Genomic DNA, 19,062 nt, shown 5'->3' with positions numbered 1-19,062 from the left:
ATAAATAGCCACAGGATAGAACACAAAGCTCTGTGAGGAGAGAGGGACTCCACTGTACCAACATAACAGTTTACTAAGCACTGTCCTGGGAATGGCCTACTGTACACACACATAAATGCACGCACAACACATGTGCTCACACACACACAAAAACACTCATGCATGCACATCGCATGTGCATGCTTGTGCTTTCCCTAAAACTTGAAAGCCTGTCAAGCCTTTCCCGAGGTCTTTGGTGCCCTCTGTTGTTAGACTGATCAAATTTCAGTTCCACTTAGGAGCCTCAAACACGCAGGGGATTTGTTTAGGAAAACACTGTATCTGATAGCAGTGGGTTAGGGAAAGCATACTCTAGATTATAAATCCTGTTACTAAACCAACCAATCAATCATTTAATCAATTAATCAACAAATCAACCAATGCTTCGGCCAGTTCACTTTATTAGTGATGAGGTACCTCAGTATACTGCAGCACAGCTCAGTGGAAAGACAACTGTATAAAATTCAAGAGACATGTCCAACATGAGGTCTTATCTATTACAACAATATTAACAGTAGAAAAACAGCATGAAACAGCTTCATCGTTCTGGCTGAGCAATAATCATTATGTGCTCTTCATACAATCATTTTATCAATCATAGTATTCACTTAAAACAGAGCAAGATCAGTGTGTGTGTGTGTGTTTGTTTGTGTGTGTGATTAAATATGTTTTGAGAGAGGGATAGGAGGGGAGGACGTATCAACAAAAGCAATCATCTAAAGGAAGGGAGACAGTAAAACAGTTTAAATAAATACAGTCGTATAAAAGTAGAATACATCTCTCCAAGCCACCCTGTCACATCCCTGTCACATCTTATTATACACATATTATATATGAAGTTAGTAAATCAATATGAATATCTGTTATCTATTGGACAATCGTTCAGGCTAATAAGAATACGTAGAGAAAGAGAGAAGCACCCAGCAGAGAGGGTGGAGATTTCACCACGTGGACTGAAAGAAGGACTGGTGCTGTGAGTCTTAGGTCTGTGTCTGTTTCTACAGTGAGCTCCAAAAGTATTGTGACAATGACACACGTTTCTCCAGCACCTTGGATTTGAAATGATACAATGACTATGAGCTAAAAGTGCAGACTGTCAGCTTTAATTTGAGGGTATTTTCATCCATATCGGGTGAACCGTTTAGAAATTACAGCACTTTTTATACATAGTCCCCTCATTTTAGGGGACCGAAAGTATAAAGTTTAGTATTTTGTCCCATATTCCTAGCACACAATGATTACATCAAGCGTGTGACTCTACAAACTTGTTGGATGCATTTGCTGTTTGTTTTGGTTGTGTTTCAGATTATTTTGTGCCCAATAGAAATTAATGGTAAATAATGTATTGTGTCACTTTGGAGTCACTTTTATTGTGACTAGGAATATGGGACCAAATGCTAAACTTTATATAAGTGAATTTGTCCCAATACCTTTGGAGCTCACTGTACTGTATGCAATTGTCTAGACAATATACTGTATGTGCCTCTTAAGTAAGTCTGCCTGTTTCTCTACAGAAGGCAAGTGTCTATAGGTCTATAGTCATCCTACAGTCTTTGACTGTCAGTTTACATATTAGGTTAGTCTCTGTAAGAGGTCAAGTCAGTTATAAGAGTATGTCTCTAGGTCGGTCTCGGTCAGTCTGTAAGTCAGTCTATAAGAAGTAGGTCTCTATAAGAGGTCAGTCTCTATAAGAGGTCAGTCTCTACAAGAGGTCAGTCTGTAAGAGGTCAGTCTGTAAGAGGTCAGTCCGTAAGAGGTCAGTCTCTATAAGAGACAGTCGCTATAAGAGGTCAGTCTCTGCAGTGGTCTGGTCTTCTCTACCAGTGCACCTCACTAGTCATACAGACGAGAACACCTCCCGACGTCCCTCTCTCCCACTCCATCTCTCTCTCCTTTTGTTCGGCTCTATCTACATCCATAACGGTGAAGGGGAGTTCATTGACCAGTTGGTCACGGTCTGCGGTGAAGCTGCTCTGGACCTAGCGGTATTTAGTTGAGGGGAAGCCGGTCTTGGAGAGCACCTCGGCAGAACGTCTCTTCAGCTCAGGGTCGGGACAGAACAGGTACTCGTACAGAGCTGAAGCTATCACACCACCCAGCACCGGGTCTACCCAGTACACCTGAGATGAGACAGAGAGAGAAGGGTTAGTATAATGTAGATAACTGTGTGTGCAGTGGTGTACAGTACTTAAGTAAAAATACTTTAAAGTACTACATAAGTAGTTTTTTGGGGTATCTGTACTTTACTTTACTATTTATATTTTTGACAACTTTTACTTTTACTTCACTACATTCCTAAAGAAAATTATGTACTTTTTACCCCATACATTTTCCCTGACACCCAAAAGTACTCGTTACTGTTTCAATGCTTAGCAGCACAGGAAAATGGTCCAATTCACACACTTATCAAGAGAACATCTCTGGTCATCCCTACTGCCTCTGATACGGCAGACTCACTAAACACAAATTCTTTATTTGTAATTGATGTCTGAGTGTTGGAGTGTGCCCCTGGCCATTGATAAATATAAATAAAAACAAGAGAATTGTGTTGTCTGGTTAGCTTAATATAAGGAATAAGAAATTATTTATACTTTTACTTGTACTTTGATCCTTAAGTATATTTTAGCAATTACATTTACTTTTGATACTTAAGTATATTTAAAACCAAATACTTTTAGACTTTTACTCAAGTAGTATTTTACTGGGTGACTTTCACTTTTACTTGAGTCATTTTCAATGAAGGTATCTTTACTTTTACTCAATTATGACAATTGAGTCCTTTTTCCACCACTGTCTGTGTGTGTCTATGGGTGCGTCAGTGTGATAGCATGGTTGTGTGTGTGATGTGTGTGTGTGAGTCTCTATTAAGTCTGTACGAAATCTTCATACTGTCTGGCCTTTAAGGTTTCTGAACTTGTTACAGAATCCCCCTGCTGAGGGCGTTGTAGGACTATTTTCCAGCCTGTGTTGTTTATTTGTCCAGACAGCACCAAAGAGTCTAGCTCTCACCCATCCTCACGCTTTCTCCGCTTCATGTGAGAGATCGCTATCACCTCCAGCTCGAGGCCTCAGCCAATCAGACTCTCCCCATGCACCTCACAATCTGCCCATGGACTCGTCATGCATCCTTTGATTGGCCAGATGATCCTAGCATTGCACTGGCCGGACAGGTCCGTGGCTCGCTCTAGTAAGGGTATGACTCCAGCACGAGCCTGAATGGTGTTATTCCAGTCTGTGAGCATGGGTGGACGTGCATGGGATGTGTGACTACAAAAACCATCTACATGTTCATCTTCATCAGTGTGTGTAATACAGTTCCCTGTGTGTGTTAACTCTTGGGCTGCCTTATTCCCCTCTGACCGGGGTGGTTTCAGTCACATACCAGCCCAACAAACACAGAGTACTGTGTGAGACTTTGTATATGTCAGATATTGGTCTAATGTTAGTACAGTAATGTTAGTGCAGTGCTCAAAGCAGATTTGGCACAGGAGTGATGCCAGTAATCAAAGTTCAACTAAATCATTTTATTTGTAACTGCTCAGGCTGTTAAAGAGAAGGAGAGGCAGAATGTTTCTAACCCTGACCAGAAGGCTCATCAATTGCCAGCCCATCAATTACTGGTAAGGATGTGAGATAGGATGCACTAGCTCTGATCTCTCTGTGTATGTTTATGTCTCAGTGTCAGGGAGTGTGTGTCTAGGAGTGTGTACATGTGTCTGTTTATGTGCGGTGAGTATGTATCCGAGTTTGGTCTCTGATATGTTGAATTTGTCTACTCTGGCTAAAATAATGTCGTAGGGTCATGACCTTTCTAATGTTTCAGCCCCTGCAAGGAAACCCTGTTGGTGCTAATGATGACAGCACATTTTGCCAAGATCTGACATATGTCTTACCTTCACAGTGTACCAGAGTGTGTGTGTGTGTGTGTGTGTGTATGTGTGTGTGCATGCGTGTGTGTTCAGCTGATTAGTTACTAATTATACTCTAGTGTACACCAGGAATGATTTAAACCTGAGCCCCTGCTTCATTCAGTAGGAGACCCCTCTGTATCTTACAGACACTCAGGCAGGAATGGAGTATAGTGTGCCAACCATTTAGCAGACACTTATTCAATAGTCGTGGTTAGCCAAGAGAATGGCCCTCAAAGGAGAAATTCTTATTGGCTGAGAATGTTTAGGTTGGCTTGAAACCACTAAATGATCTGCTTGAGCTCTCTATTTGCGTGTGTAAACACATAGGGTAATGTGTGCAGTATATACAGCTTTTGTGTGGTTGTGCATTGCGTCATTGTTTTTGTAGTTGTATGCCTGTGCCTCTGTGTGGTTGAGTGAAGTTGTGAGAGAGGATGTGTGTGGTTGGGTTTGAGTGATTTCATGTGGTTGTGTGTGGTTGCGTATGGTTGTATATGGTTGTATGTGGTTCTGTGCATTGTGTTTCATTTGTTCTCTCTTACCCAGTGGTTCTCCCAGCTCCAGGTGACCATGGCAGGTCCGAATGATTGAGCAGGGTTCATACTGGCATCAGTGTAGGGGAGCTAAACAGAGTAGAGATATTACACACAAATACTAATTGGGACATTCCAACCAGAGGACTTATGGTAGTGTAGGGCTAGGGCTAGGTTTAGGGTCTAGAGTTAGTGCTAGGGCTAGGTTTAGGGGCTATAGTTAGTGCTAGGGCTAAGGTAAGGGGCTAGAGTTAGTGCTAGGGCTAGGTTTAGGGGCTAGAGTTAGTGCTAGGGCTAGGTTTAGGGTCTAGAGTTAGTGCTAGGGTTAGGGTTTTTGTTCCTTGTTGACTGATGAAGAGTGGCAAACTCTGTTGGCTATCTGAGGTACTACTCATAGCGAACAGGTGTCCGATGCAGACAGAGAAGCCGATTGCCAGGGCAGCTGAGCCCTTCTCGTCGCTGCATTTGGGGTCAGGTGGCGAACACAGTGAAGACGAGTTTGAAGGGGAGGAAGAGTTCTACCACCAGGGCATGGCCCAGATACTGGTGTTCACTTGGGGAGTCACATGACCTTGGTTAGCCAACAGGACAGGATGTAAGGCACATGTACTAGACTTGAGGACAAGGGCTAAGTCCCAAATGCCACCCCATTCCCTATATAGTGCACTACTTTTGACTAGAGCTGGGACGATACCAGTATCGCAATATTTTTTCCATGGCAAAAATGAAAACACGAAGCAGACTAAACTCTTTGGTCCTTTAAAAACATGCTGTATGTAAAATATAGTGTGCTATAGCTGGGGAAATAAATACATGTGACTCTGGATGACAACACAATTATGTTTGTTTCCAACATTAGGGCTGTTTTCCTAAAGAAATTAAATCCACTTTGTGTTTTGTTTCCTTGCCACGATACTAACGAGTATTGTGATACTGGTATTATTCCGGGCCTACTTTTGACAAGGGCCCATAGGGCTCTGATTAAAAGTAGTGCACTATGTAGGGAATAGTGTGCCATTTTAGACTCAGACAACGACTACCCATACCAACTTAAACTTTAGTTCCTCTTCAATGATGATGACAATTAACATGACAACTAATCAAGGTTAAAGTTCAGATTCAGTCTCCCCTCCTTCTTACCGATGTGATGCCCATCCCGTAGAGCACAGCTGCACCCACCACTGCCCCCAGACGCTGGGCCAGGAGGTAAAACACTGCCTTGGCCAGGCTGAGTCTCCAGGTCACCACCATGGCTGCGGTCACCGCAGGGTTAATATGGGCTCCACTGATGTGTCCGAAACACTTGACCAGGGTGGCGATGCTGAGTCCGAAGCAGAGGGTTATGAGGACTAGGTCAGGGTGAGGTGGGTGCTCCTCCTCCGCCACCCAGTTGATGTTGGAACCCAGTCTGAGGAGGACAAAGACTATCATGGCTAGGAACTCCACCCCCACGCAATGCCAGAACTCCTGTGTCCAGATCCCCTTGAAGGCCATTGTATATACAACCCATATTTATGTTTAGTTATATTCCCTTTTGTACTTTAACTATTTGCACATCGTTCCAAACTGTATATAGACATAATGACATTTGAAATGTCTCTATTATTTTGGAACTTGTGAGTGTAATATTTACTGTTTATTTCACCTTTGTTTATCCATTTCACTTGCTTTGGCAATGCAAACATTTGTTTCCCATGCCAATAAAGCCCCTTGAATTGAATTGAATTGAATTGAGAGACAGAGACACAAAGAGAGAGAGAGAGAGCCCTCCAGCTTTACTCACTGGTAGTTTAGAAATATTTGTTTATTTTACACCGATTAAAACAACAAATGTGGCCCTGCATTGCCCTGTTTATAAAGGTGATGCCTTTGATTCTGAGGATTTTTAAAATATATATATATATATATTCTTTTTTTCACCTTTATTTAACCAGGTAAGCCAGTTGAGAACAAGTTCTCATTTACAACTGCGACCTGGCCAAGATAAAGCAAAGCAGTGCGATAAAAACAACAACAACACAGAGTTACATATGGAATAAACAAAAACAAAACATACAGTCAATAACACAATAGAAAATCTATATACAGTGTGTGCAAATGTAGTAAGTTATGGAGGTAAGGCAATAAATAGGCCAAAGTGCAAAATAATTACAATTTAGTATTAACACTGGATTGATAGATGTAGAGAAGATGATGTGCAAATAGAGATACTGGGATGCAAATGAGCAAAATAAATAACAATGTCAATAACAATATAGGGATGAGGTAGTTGGGTGGGCTAATTACAGATGGGTTGTGTACAGGTGCAGTGATCGGTAAGCTGCTCTGACAACTGATGCTTAAAGTTAGTGAGGGAGATAAGTGTCTCCAGCTTCAGAGATTTTTGCAGTTCGTTCCAGTCATTTGCAGCAGAGAACTGGAAGGAATGGTGGCCAATGGAGGTGTTGTCTTTGGGGATGACCAGTGAGATATACCTGCTGGAACGCATACTACGGGTGGGTGTTGCTATGGTGACCAATGATCTAAGATAAGGCGGGGATTTGCCTAGAAGTGATTTATAGATGACCTGGAGCCAGTGGGTTTGGCGACGAATATGTAGTGAGGGCCAGCCAACGAGAGCGTACAGGTCACAATGGTGGGTAGTATATGGGGCTTTAGTGACAAAACGGATGGCACTGTGATAGACTACATCCAATTTGCTGAGTAGAGTTTTGGAGGCTATTTTGTAAATGACATCGCCGAAGTCAAGGATCGGTAGGATAGTCAGTTTTACGAGGGCATGTTTAGCAGCATGAGTGAAGGAGGCTTTGTTGCGAAATAGGAAGCCGATTCTAGATTTAATTTTGGATTGGAGATGCTTAATTTGAGTCTGGAAGGAGAGTTTATGGTCTAACCAGACACCTAGGTATTTGTAGTTGTCCACATATTCTAAGTCAGACCCGCCGAGAGTAGTGATTCTAGTCGGGCGGGCGGGTGCAAGCAGCGTTCGATTGAAGAGCATGCATTTAGTTTTACTAGCGTTTAAGAGCAGTTGGAGGCCACAGAAGGAGTGTTGTATGGCATTGAAGCTCGTTTGGAGGTTTGTTAACACAGTGTCCAATGAAGGGCCACATGTATACAAAATGGTGTCGTCTGCGTAGAGGTGGATCTGAGAGTCACCAGCAGCAAGAGCAACATCATTGATATACACAAAGAATAGAGTCGGCCCGAGAATTGAACCCTGTGGCACCCCCATAGAGACTGCCAGAGGTCCAGACAACAGGCCCTCCGATTTGACACATTGAACTCTATCTGAGAAGTAGTTGGTGAAACAGGCGAGGCAGTCATTTGAGAAACCAAGGCTATTTAGTCTGCCAATAAGAATGCGGTGATTGACAGAGTCAAAAGCCTTGGCCAGGTCGATGAAGACGGCTGCACAGTACTGTCTTTTATCGATCGCGGTTATTATATCGTTTAGGACCTTGAGCGTGGCTAAGGTGCACCCATGACCTGCTCAAAAACCAGATTGCATAGCGGAGAAGGTACGGTGGGATTCGAAATGGTCAGTGACCTGTTTGTTAACTAGGCTTTCAAATACTTTCGAATGGCAGGGCAGGATGGATATACAGTGGGGGAAAAAAGTATTTAGTCAGCCACCAATTGTGCAAGTTCTCCCACTTAAAAAGATGAGAGAGGCCTGTAATTTTCATCATAGGTACACGTCAACTATGACAGACAAATTGAGAAAAGAAATCCAGAAAATCACATTGTAGGATTTTTTATGAATTTATTTGCAAATTATGGTGGAAAATAAGTATTTGGTCACCTACAAACAAGCAAGATTTCTGGCTCTCACAGACCTGTAACTTCTTCTTTAAGAGGCTCCTCTGTCCTCCACTCGTTACCTGTATTAATGGCACCTGTTTGAACTTGTTATCAGTATACAAGACACCTGTCCACAACCTCAAACAGTCACACTCCAAACTCCACTATGGCCAAGACCAAAGAGCTGTCAAAGGACACCAGAAACAAAATTGTAGACCTGCACCAGGCTGGGAAGAATGAATCTGCAATAGGTAAGCAGCTTGGTTTGAAGAAATCAACTATGGGAGCAATTATTAGGAAATGGAAGACATACAAGACCACTGATAATCTCCCTCGATCTGGGGCTCCACGCAAGATCTCACCCCGTGGGGTCAAAATTATCACAAGAACGGTGAGCAAAAATCCCAGAAACACACGGGGGGACCTAGTGAATGACCTGCAGAGAGCTGGGACCAAAGTAACAAAGCCTACCATCAGTAACACACTACGCCGCCAGGGACTCAAATCCTGCAGTGCCAGACGTGTCCCCCTGCTTAAGCCAGTACATGTCCAGGCCCGTCTGAAGTTTGCTAGAGTGCATTTGGATGATCCCGAAGAGGATTGGGAGAATGTCATATGGTCAGATGAAACCAAAATAGAACTTTTTGGTAAAAACTCAACTCGTCGTGTTTGGAGGACAAAGAATGCTGAGTTGCATCCAAAGAACACCATACCTACTGTGAAGCATGGGGGTGGAAACATCATGCTTTGGGGCTGTTTTTCTGCAAAGGGACCAGGACGACTGATCCGTGTAAAGGAAAGAATGAATGGGGCCATGTATCGTGAGATTTTGAGTGAAAACCTCCTTCCATCAGCAAGGGCATTGAAGATGAAACGTGGCTGGGTCTTTCAGCATGACAATGATCCCAAACACACCGCCCGGGCAACGAAGGAGTGGCTTCGTAAGAAGCATTTCAAGGTCCTGGAGTGGCCTAGCCAGTCTCCAGATCTCAACCCCATAGAAAATCTTTGGAGGGAGTTGAAAGTCCGTGTTGCCCAGCGACAGCCCCAAAACATCACTGCTCTAGAGGAGATCTGCATGGAGGAATGGACCAAAATACCAGCAACAGTGTGTGAAAACCTTGTGAAGACTTACAGAAAACGTTTGACCTGTGTCATTGCCAACAAAGGGTATATAACAAAGTATTGAGAAACTTTTGTTATTGACCAAATACTTATTTTCCACCATCATTTGCAAATAAATTCAAAAAAAATCCTACAATGTGATTTTCTGGATTTTCTTTCCTCATTTTGTCTGTCATAGTTGACGTGTACCTATTATGAAAATTACAGGCCTCTCTCATCTTTTTAAGTGGGAGAACTTGCACAATTGGTGGCTGACTAAATACTTTTTCCCCCCACTGTATATTAGGCTATTAGGCTACAAAAATGTACACATTATATTTCTGTGGTGTGAATAACTAATCATGCAGGTAGGCTGAAATTACATATTACCAAGGAATAAATAAATAAGACAAACTTAACGGAATCTCCACCAATAAACCTATAATAGACACACTTACTGGCCTACATTCATTCCTTTGATCTTCTGAAATATTAACACGGGTATAATCTCCACTCAAAGGTATGCCTATTTGTGATGACATATCACCCACGAACTATAAACTAGGCTACATACTGTATAAAAAAAAGTTTTAAAAAAAATATCTAAAGGTTGAACATTCCCAAGCGCACAAAAGGATTCCAAAGCGCATGCAATGGAGACGAGTCGGAGTCACAACTATTGTAATCAAAGAGAGACCTTGTACTCCTCTGTATCTACTTACATGGGATTGTGAATATGGAGTGGTGGAGAAGTGTGTGTGAGCGGAGTGTGAGTGTGCATGCGACCTTGAAGGATGGACATTTTTTAGTTTGTGCTTTTCTAATAACCAATTTCTGTGTTGATGCAAGTGACTGATTGAACGAATCCTCACTATCAGTATCTGCAATTTGGCAGTACGCCCAGAACCTTGTTTTGAGAAAGGGAAATCTCAGTTTCAAGGTCTCAGCTTAGAGAGAAGAAGCCTCGTGAGGTATTGGTTTGTCAAATGCATGACTGAGTATTGGTCGGTCACATGTTAATGATGAATTAATTATGAATGATGAATAAGCTAAATCATGCTAATATAACTTGTTTGTATATAAGATAACTAATGGGACTGCCCCAGTAGAGTTCCTGATCGACATGTGTACTTGGTGCGTTGAGTTAGTTGGAACCGCTTCAGCATGCTGATAATAAACAATTATTTATTTAAGATTGACTTCGATTGTCCCAGTGTAAGAATTTCCACGACAATTTGGCGTCAACGAACAGGATGATTGATATTCCAATCAACCTGATACCCCAAATAAACAATTTTGGATAAGCCTAAATCAATTACGGGCAAGGTTGACCACCCCCCTCCCTTCCGGCGCTCATCCTTCTGCTGTTTCTTCATGTTCTTCTTCAGATAGTGTTTCAGTTCATCCTCCCAATGGCACATGTTCAAAGTGGATGGCCCGTGATAATGTCTCTCACCTGAGCCGCCACTGTCCTTTACAGTCCATTATGTCTTGTCCATTTTCCTACCAGTACACCAGCAAGTTTGGACAGGATCTCTCTCCATGCTCACTCCACGTGGACTCATGTCGCACTCCTGAGAGAAAATATATGAGAGAAAAGGCACGTGATAGCTTCGACTGGATGCTGTGTACAGCTTGCTGGCAATACACATAGGGCTCCCGAGTGGCGCAGCAGTCTAAGGCACTGCATCTCAGTGCTTGAGGCATCACTACAGACCCCCTGGTTCGATTCCAGGCTGTATCACAACCGGCCGAGATTGGGAGTCCCATAGGGCGGCGCACAATTGGCCCAGCGTTTTGTCCGGGTTTGGCCGGTGTAGGCCGTCATTGTAAATAAGAATTTGTTCTTAACTGACTTCCCTAGTTAAATAAAAGAAAAAAAGAAAACAGCTTGTTGGCTTGGACTCAGGTCTCACGGTAGAAGTGGTGAAGGACCATACTGAACACCATTGTCGCCATTACTTCAGCCGGTTATGAGGGGTTGAGGTTCATTCTGTTCTTGGTCAAATTATCCCTTCCATGCATCTAGATACCATCTGTGGTCGCCTTCGCCATAACCTCGAGAAAGGACAGACCAGAACAACAGTTTAGTTTAGGGCATTTCTGATTCAGGAAATCCAGACAAATTATTACTACTACCAATATTCTTAATACAGATTTCTAAGACAAATTTTCCCTCCCCAAATTGGCTTATACTCCCCTATCATCTTGGCGATCTCACTGCAGAGTTACAGGGTCGGGAGTCAGAGGGCTAATCCTTAGGGAGAAATCCCGACCATCCAGCAGACCCAATCTGGTGACATTTGTTATTGAATCAAGACAAAAACAAAGAAAAGAAAACAACAACAGCAATACACTTATATCACTTGATGTGGGGAAGACTTCAATCCAATTGGAGTAACTGTCAACCATTTCCAACATATATGTTTTCCTTTTACAGGCAGGCCTGTGAAGAAAAATAAATTTGCATATTTACCAAATGGTCCCAGGGCACTGGTAATTCCGCCTTTGGACACTTGACTCACATCATGATTCATGCGTCCAAAAAAACATCAACACTGCCTGTTAAATCAAAATAACAAATAAAATTAGAATTACAACCCTTGATGACTCCATCTTAACTTAATTGTAAAATAGACTAGAGACAGGTGTCCCTCATTCAGGGGCAGCGCTCTCTCTCTCTGTCCTTCTCGTGATCCGAATCTATTGATAAATTATTGTCACGATCGTCGTAATGAGTGGACCAAGGCGCAGCGTGAAATGCGTACATCTTTTATTGAGTACTACACAATAACACAAAACAACAAAACGAAACGTGAAGTCCTCGGTCATAAACACAAACCTACACGGAACAAGATCCCACAATACAAAAGTGCCAACAGGCTGCCTAAGTATGGTTCCCAATCAGAGACAACGAGAATCAGCTGCCTCTGATTGGGAACCACCCTGGCCAACATAGAAATACAATGATCTAGAACAGAAACCTAGAAAACTACAACATAGAAACTAACACCCTGGCTCAACATAAAAGAGTCCCCAGAGCCAGGGCGTGACAGTATCCCCCCCCCCCCCAAAGGCGCGGACTGCGACCGCGCCAACTAAACCCAACAGGGGAGGGGCCGGGTGGGCATTCCGCCTCGGAGGCGGATCCGGCTCCGGGCGTGACCACCACTCTCTCTCTCGCCCTCGTGGTCTGGCCTTCCTGGCCGGAGCTGGACTGAACACCGGTGGAGCGGATTGCTCTGGCTCCGGCGTGGAGCAGCTGACCGGTGCCGGACCAGGCACAGGTGGAACAGGCACGGACCGTGCCGGACTGACGACGCGCACCACTGGCTTGATGCAGGGAGCGGGAACGGGCCGGACCGGGCTGGCGACGCGCACCACTGGCTTGGTGCGGGGAGCAGGAGCGGGCCGGACCGGGCTGGCGACGCGCACCACTGGCTTGGTGCGGGGAGCAGGAACGGGCCGGACCGGGCTGACGACGCGCACCACTGGCTTGGTGCGGGGAGCAGGAACAGGCTGGACCGGGCTGGCGACGCGCACCACAGGCCTGGTGCGAGGGACAGGAACAGGCCGGACCGGGCTGGCGACGCGCACCACAGGCTTGGTGCGAGGGACAGGAACAGGCCGGACCGGGCTGGCGACGCGCACCACAGGCTTGGTGCGGGGAGCAGGAACGGGCCGGACCGGGCTGGCGAAGCGCACCACAGGCTTGGTGCGAGGGACAGGAACAGGACGGACCGGGCTGACGACGCGCACCACAGGCTTGGTGCGGGGAGCAGGAACGGGCCGGGCTGGACTGGGAATACGCACCATAGGCTTGGTGCGGGGAGCCGGAACGGGCCGGGCTGGACTGGGAACACACACCATAGGCTTGGTGCGGGGAGCCGGAACGGGCCGGGCCGGACTGTGGAGGCGGACTGGAGGTCTGGAGCGGAGAGCTGACACAACCCGTCCTGGCTGAATGCCTACCTCCACACAATATGTGTGAGGCATCAGCACAGGACGTCGTACACGGCTGTGCACTCGTACTGGCGCTACAGCACGTGGCACTGGCGCAGGATATACGGGACCGAGGAGGGGTACTGGAGGCCATGAGTGTTGAGCCGGCACACTCCGTCCTGGCTGCATGCCCACCTTAGCACGACACGTGCGTGGTGCTAGCACAGGACGTACAGGACTGTGCCGGAACACTCGCGGCACAGTACGTGGCTCTGCATAACACGGAGCCTGCCCTTTTAGCCCCCCCCAAAATGTTTCTTGGGGCTGTCTCTCGGGCTTCCTCCTCGGCCGGTACCCACTGCGTTGCCGCTGCTCCTCTCTGTAGCGCGCCTCCACAGTCTCCTCCCAAGGACGGCGATCCATTCCGGCCTGAATCTCTTCCCAAGTCCAGGATCCCTTCCCGTCCAGGATCTCCTCCCAAGTCCAGGCTGTCTGTTCCTGGACACGCTGCTTGGTCCTCCTTTGGTGGGATCTTCTGTCACGATCGTCGTAATGAGTGGACCAAGGCGCAGCGTGAAATGCGTACATCTTTTATTGAGTACTACACAATAACACAAAACAACAAAATGAAACGAAACGTGAAGTCCTCGGTCATAAACACAAACCTACACGGAACAAGATCCCACAATACAAAAGTGCCAACAGGCTGCCTAAGTATGGTTCCCAATCAGAGACAACGAGAATCAGCTGCCTCTGATTGGGAACCACCCTGGCCAACATAGAAATACAACGATCTAGAACAGAAACCTAGAAAACTACAACATAGAAACTAACACCCTGGCTCAACATAAAATAGTCCCCAGAGCCAGGGCGTGACAATTATAAACTTCTTCTAATTATTAGTGTTTACATAGCCCATTTAAATCTCACCCAATGTCTCTAGTCTTTCTCGTGAGGGTGATCAGAGGTCAGAGGTCATTTAACCCCATTAAGTGAGTTTTTCTTCTTCTTGTACCTCAGAAATATTTCAAACATTCCAAACATTTTGTGTATCAGGTTTACATTGGGTTTTTCAATACATTTCTTATCAAGAGAATGTGTGCAACCACAACTCAATTAATAATAATTTGAAATGGTCAAAAACGTAAATTATTCATACCGAGGGTCCCTGTGTAAGAATTTCCACGACAAGGCCTATCACACATTCCAACCCAGTCAGCTTGCGAGGGTAGCAGGTTGCAACTCTTTCATTACTTAACAATGCTGAGCAGAATAACTAAACCAACCAAAAACAACCAGATAACAATTAACTGCCCTACAAAGGCAAAAAGCAGTAACTTCGTTTGCTGCATAATCTGACTTCAAATCTTTTTTTGTCTAGACAGATGGCAATTTCTCATACTCCAAGATATATATTCAGATCAACCGGTGTGTTCTTGAGTCAGGAAAACTATATACCACATTAATCAGATAATATACCTGGCCATTACAACAGATCAAAGATTTTGGACCAAATGTGTAGTTAGTACTGCGTTTTGCCTTTGTAGGGCAGAATAATAAAATATTAATACTGGTGACACTAGAAATATACACCATATTTATATGTCAAGGAAACTCACCTATTGGTAGGCTAATTAAGGTTGACATTAGTGACATAGCCTATACAAACAGCCAGGTACATAAATTGTAATTATAGGCTATAGCAGAGATACTGTATATAATGACGAGATGGTCTTGTCTCCGCACTAACAATGGAATTCGTTGTCCCAAAGGCGGGAAGGCAGGCGGTCTGCTTATCGGTCTCTTTATCGCTGTATTCCCATGTGGACAGATTGACGGGAGTAGCCTACTGTGGACCCTCTCGCTTCGCCTCATCCTCTCTGGCTATAGGTTACATTCATTTACATGCTCGATAGGTACATTGCAACACGTGACCTTTTTGTACATATTAAATATGTCTTCATAGAATAGAGATTTGTTATGGATATTTTGATTTGTTGCACCTGTTTTTGAGATAAGTAATTTGATCGAATAAATCAATATAATAACCAACTATTTTATGAGAGTAAAGTAGGCCCTACATGTCAGATAAAAAATGTCATGACAGGCCTGATTGAAACAGAAAATGTTTCGGTAAACTTTCAAAATGTTGATAAAACAAAATACACTAGACAAGGTGGGCTCTTTTTTGTGTCGGGAAAACGAATTATGCGAGAAATGTTGAGGAAACGCTTTTATGTGCAAATATTGATATAATAACCATCATATTCAAGTAAACTTTGGAGTCACGCGATGACATGTTGTGTGGTTCTCCCACTATGACTTGTCAGGAAAGCATGCAGATTAGGCATTAGAAAATGCGCATATTGTTTTTATGCAGATTTTTGAGTATTCGCATGAGCTGTTGCCAATTGGATGGAAACCTAGCTAATGTTGCTAATTGCAAGATACTTTTTGGATTGAGGGTCGCATGATTCTCAAAAGATAGGCCTTAGCACTTTAGGCCTACATAATTCAGTAATATAATGTCCTTCAAATGTATAATACAATTATATTTTCACCAAAAGTCCATATCACTTTCAATGCGGTGTAAAAAAAACATTCCAAGGAACGCACTGTTTTATTTATTTATTTATTTTTTTGTTCTCAACTGGCTTACCTGGTTAAATAAAGGTTAAATAAAATGTAAAAAAAAAATTGTATCTTAAATGCAGTTTATAAAAATACATTAAAAGCCATCCAGATTATCAACACAAGGCAATGCATGGAAGCCTTATGGCATTACATGTTATTCATGACCTTAATTAAAGTTGATAAAATGTTAACCTGTAAAATCCCGGTCCCAAACCCCTACATCCCCAAGACACAGCCTCCCTCTCTACTCACCTCAGGTGCTCTGCTACCCTGCTCTCAGTCATCATGCCTGGGACGCAGCCCACCCTGATTGGGCTTGAAGTCACACACACACACAAAAATTGTGTGTGTGACTTCAGTTTAAAGCTTTTCATTTTTATTAGTCTTTTGTATAGGATACACATGGTATAGGCCTATACCGTCCAACAAAATGCTTACTTGCAGGTTCCTTCTCGACAATGCAACAATAATAAGAAATAATATAAGATAAGAATACGAACATAAAGTAAATGGCTCAGTGGAATAGAATAAACATTTTAGCATAAGTATAATACAGGAAGGTACAATTTATAGATTTTTTTTTTACACATGGATCCTGGACTTCTTGACGGGACGCCCCCAGGTGGTGAAGGTAGGCAACAACACATCGGCCACACTGACTCTCAACACAGGGGCCCCTCAGGGGTGCGTGCTTCGTCCCCTCCTGTACTCCCTATTCACCCACGACTGCATGGCAGCGCACGACTCCAACACCATCATTACGTTTGTCAACGACACAACGGCGGTAGGCCTGGACAACAACCTCTCATTCAACATCAGTAAGACAAAGGAGCTGATCGTGGATTACACACCAACACCTCTTCTCACTCAGGAGGCTGAAAAGACTTGGCATGGGCCCTCAGATCCTCAAAAAGTTATACAGCTGCACAATTGAGAGCATCTTGACTGGCTGCATCACTGCTTGGTATAGCAACTGCTTGGCATCAGACCGCAAGTCGCTACAGAGGGTAGTGCATACGGCCCAGTACATCACTGGGGCCGAGCTCCCTGCCATCCAGTACCTCTATGCCAGGCGGAGTCTGAGGAAGGCCCTCAAAATTGTCAAAAACTCCAGCCACCCTAGTCATAGACTGTTCTCTCTGGTACTGGATAACACAGTGCCACCGACGTGGCCCGCTCCCAAGGACTGGGCTCTCGTTCTCCGTGGCGGACGTGAGTAAGACATTTAAGCATGTTAACCCTCGCAAGGCTGCCGGCCCAGACGGCATCACTAGCCGCGTCCTCAGAGCATGCGCAGACCAGCTGGCTGGAGTGTTTACGGACATATTCAATCTCTCCCTATCCCAGTCTGCTGTCCCCACTTGCTTCAAGATGTCCACCATTGTTCATGTACCCAAGAAAGCAAAGGTAACTGAACTAAATGATTATCGCCCCGTAGCACTCACTTCTGTCATCATGAAGTGCTTTGAGAGGCTAGTTAAGGATCATATCACCTCTACGTTACCTAACACCCTAGACCCACTTCAATTTGCATACTGCCCCAATAGATCCACAGACGATGCAATCGCCCTCGCACTGCACACTGCCCTATCCCATCTGGACAAGAGGAATACCTACAGTATGTAAGAATGATGTTCATTGACTATAGCTCAGCCTTTAACACCATAGCACCCTCCAAGCTCACCATTAAGCTCGGGGCCCTGGATCTGAACCCTGCCCTGTGTAACTGGGTCATGGACTTCCTGACGGGCCACCCCCAGGTTGTGAAGGTAGGAAACAACAGCTCCACCTCGCTGATCCTCAACACAGGGGCCCCACAAGGGTGCGTGCTCAGCCCCCTCCTGTACTCCCTGTTCAACCATGACTGAGTGGCCACGCATGCCTCCAATTCAATCATCAAGTTTGCAGACGACACAACAGTAGTAGGCCTGATTACCAACAATGATGAGACCGCCTACAGGGAGGAGGTGAGGGTCCTGGAGAAGTCGTGCCAGGTAAATAACCTCTCCCTCAACGTCAACAAAAACTAAGGAGCTGATCGTGGACTTCACGAAACAGCAGAGGGAGCACGCCTCTATCCACATCGACGGGACCGCAGTGGAGAAGGTGGAAAGCTTCAAGTTCCTCGGCGTTCATATCACTGACAATCTGAAATGGTCCAACCACACAGACAGTGTGGTGAAGAAGGCGCAACAGCGCCTCTTCAACCTCAGGAGGCTGAAGAAATTTGAACCTCACAAACTTTTACAGATGCACAATTGTGAGCATCCTGTCGGGCTGTATCACTGCCTGGTATGGCAACTGCACCGCCCGCAACCACAGGGCTCTCCAGAGGGTGGTGCGGTCTGCCCAACGCATCACCGGGGCCAAAAATATTATCAAGGACAACAACCACCCGAGCCACGGCCTGTTCACCCGCTAGCATCCAGAAGGTGAGGTCCGTACAGGTGCATCAAAGCTGGGACCGAAAGACTGAAAAACAGCTTCTATCTCAAGGCCATCAGACTTTTAAATAGCCATCACTAGCCGGCTACCACCCAGTTACTCATCCCTGCACCTTAGAGGCTGCTGCCCCATATACATAGACATGGAATCACTGGTCACTTTAATAATGGAACACTAGTCACTTTAATAATGTTTACATACGGCTTTACTAATTTCATATGTATATACTGTATTCTATTCTACTGTATTTTAGTCAATGCCACTCCGACATTGCTCGTCCTAATATTTATATATTTCTTAATTCCATTCCGTTACTTTTAGATTTGTGTGTATTGTTGTGTATTGTTAGATACTACTGCACTGTTGGAGCTAGGAACACAAGCATTTCGCTACACCTGCAATAACATCTGCTAAATATGTGTATGTGACCAATAAAATTTGATTTGATGCACCAAGTCTGGAACCAACAGGACCCTGAACAGCTTTTACCCCCAAGCCATAAGACCGCTAAATAGCTACCTGGACTATTCTGCATTGACCCTTTTTTGCAATAACATTTTTGAGTCATCACCTACGCTGCTGCTACTGTTTACTATCTGTCACTTTATTCCTAGTTATGTACATATCTACCTCAATTACCTCATACCCCT

General features: G+C 44.6%; 1 pseudogene; it reads right to left on the bottom strand.

Annotated features, from left to right (window-relative positions):
• Positions 1-1,856: 1,856 nt before the first annotated feature.
• On the bottom strand, positions 1,857-5,977 carry LOC121532966 (annotated as a pseudogene).
• Between the last annotated feature and the right edge of the window lie 13,085 nt (positions 5,978-19,062).

The sequence above is a fragment of the Coregonus clupeaformis genome, chromosome 20 (assembly GCF_020615455.1).
Source record: "Coregonus clupeaformis isolate EN_2021a chromosome 20, ASM2061545v1, whole genome shotgun sequence".
Taxonomy (NCBI): domain Eukaryota; kingdom Metazoa; phylum Chordata; class Actinopteri; order Salmoniformes; family Salmonidae; genus Coregonus; species Coregonus clupeaformis.
The sequence above is the reverse complement of the archived record's forward strand: the minus strand, read 5'-3'. Positions and strand labels throughout refer to the sequence as shown.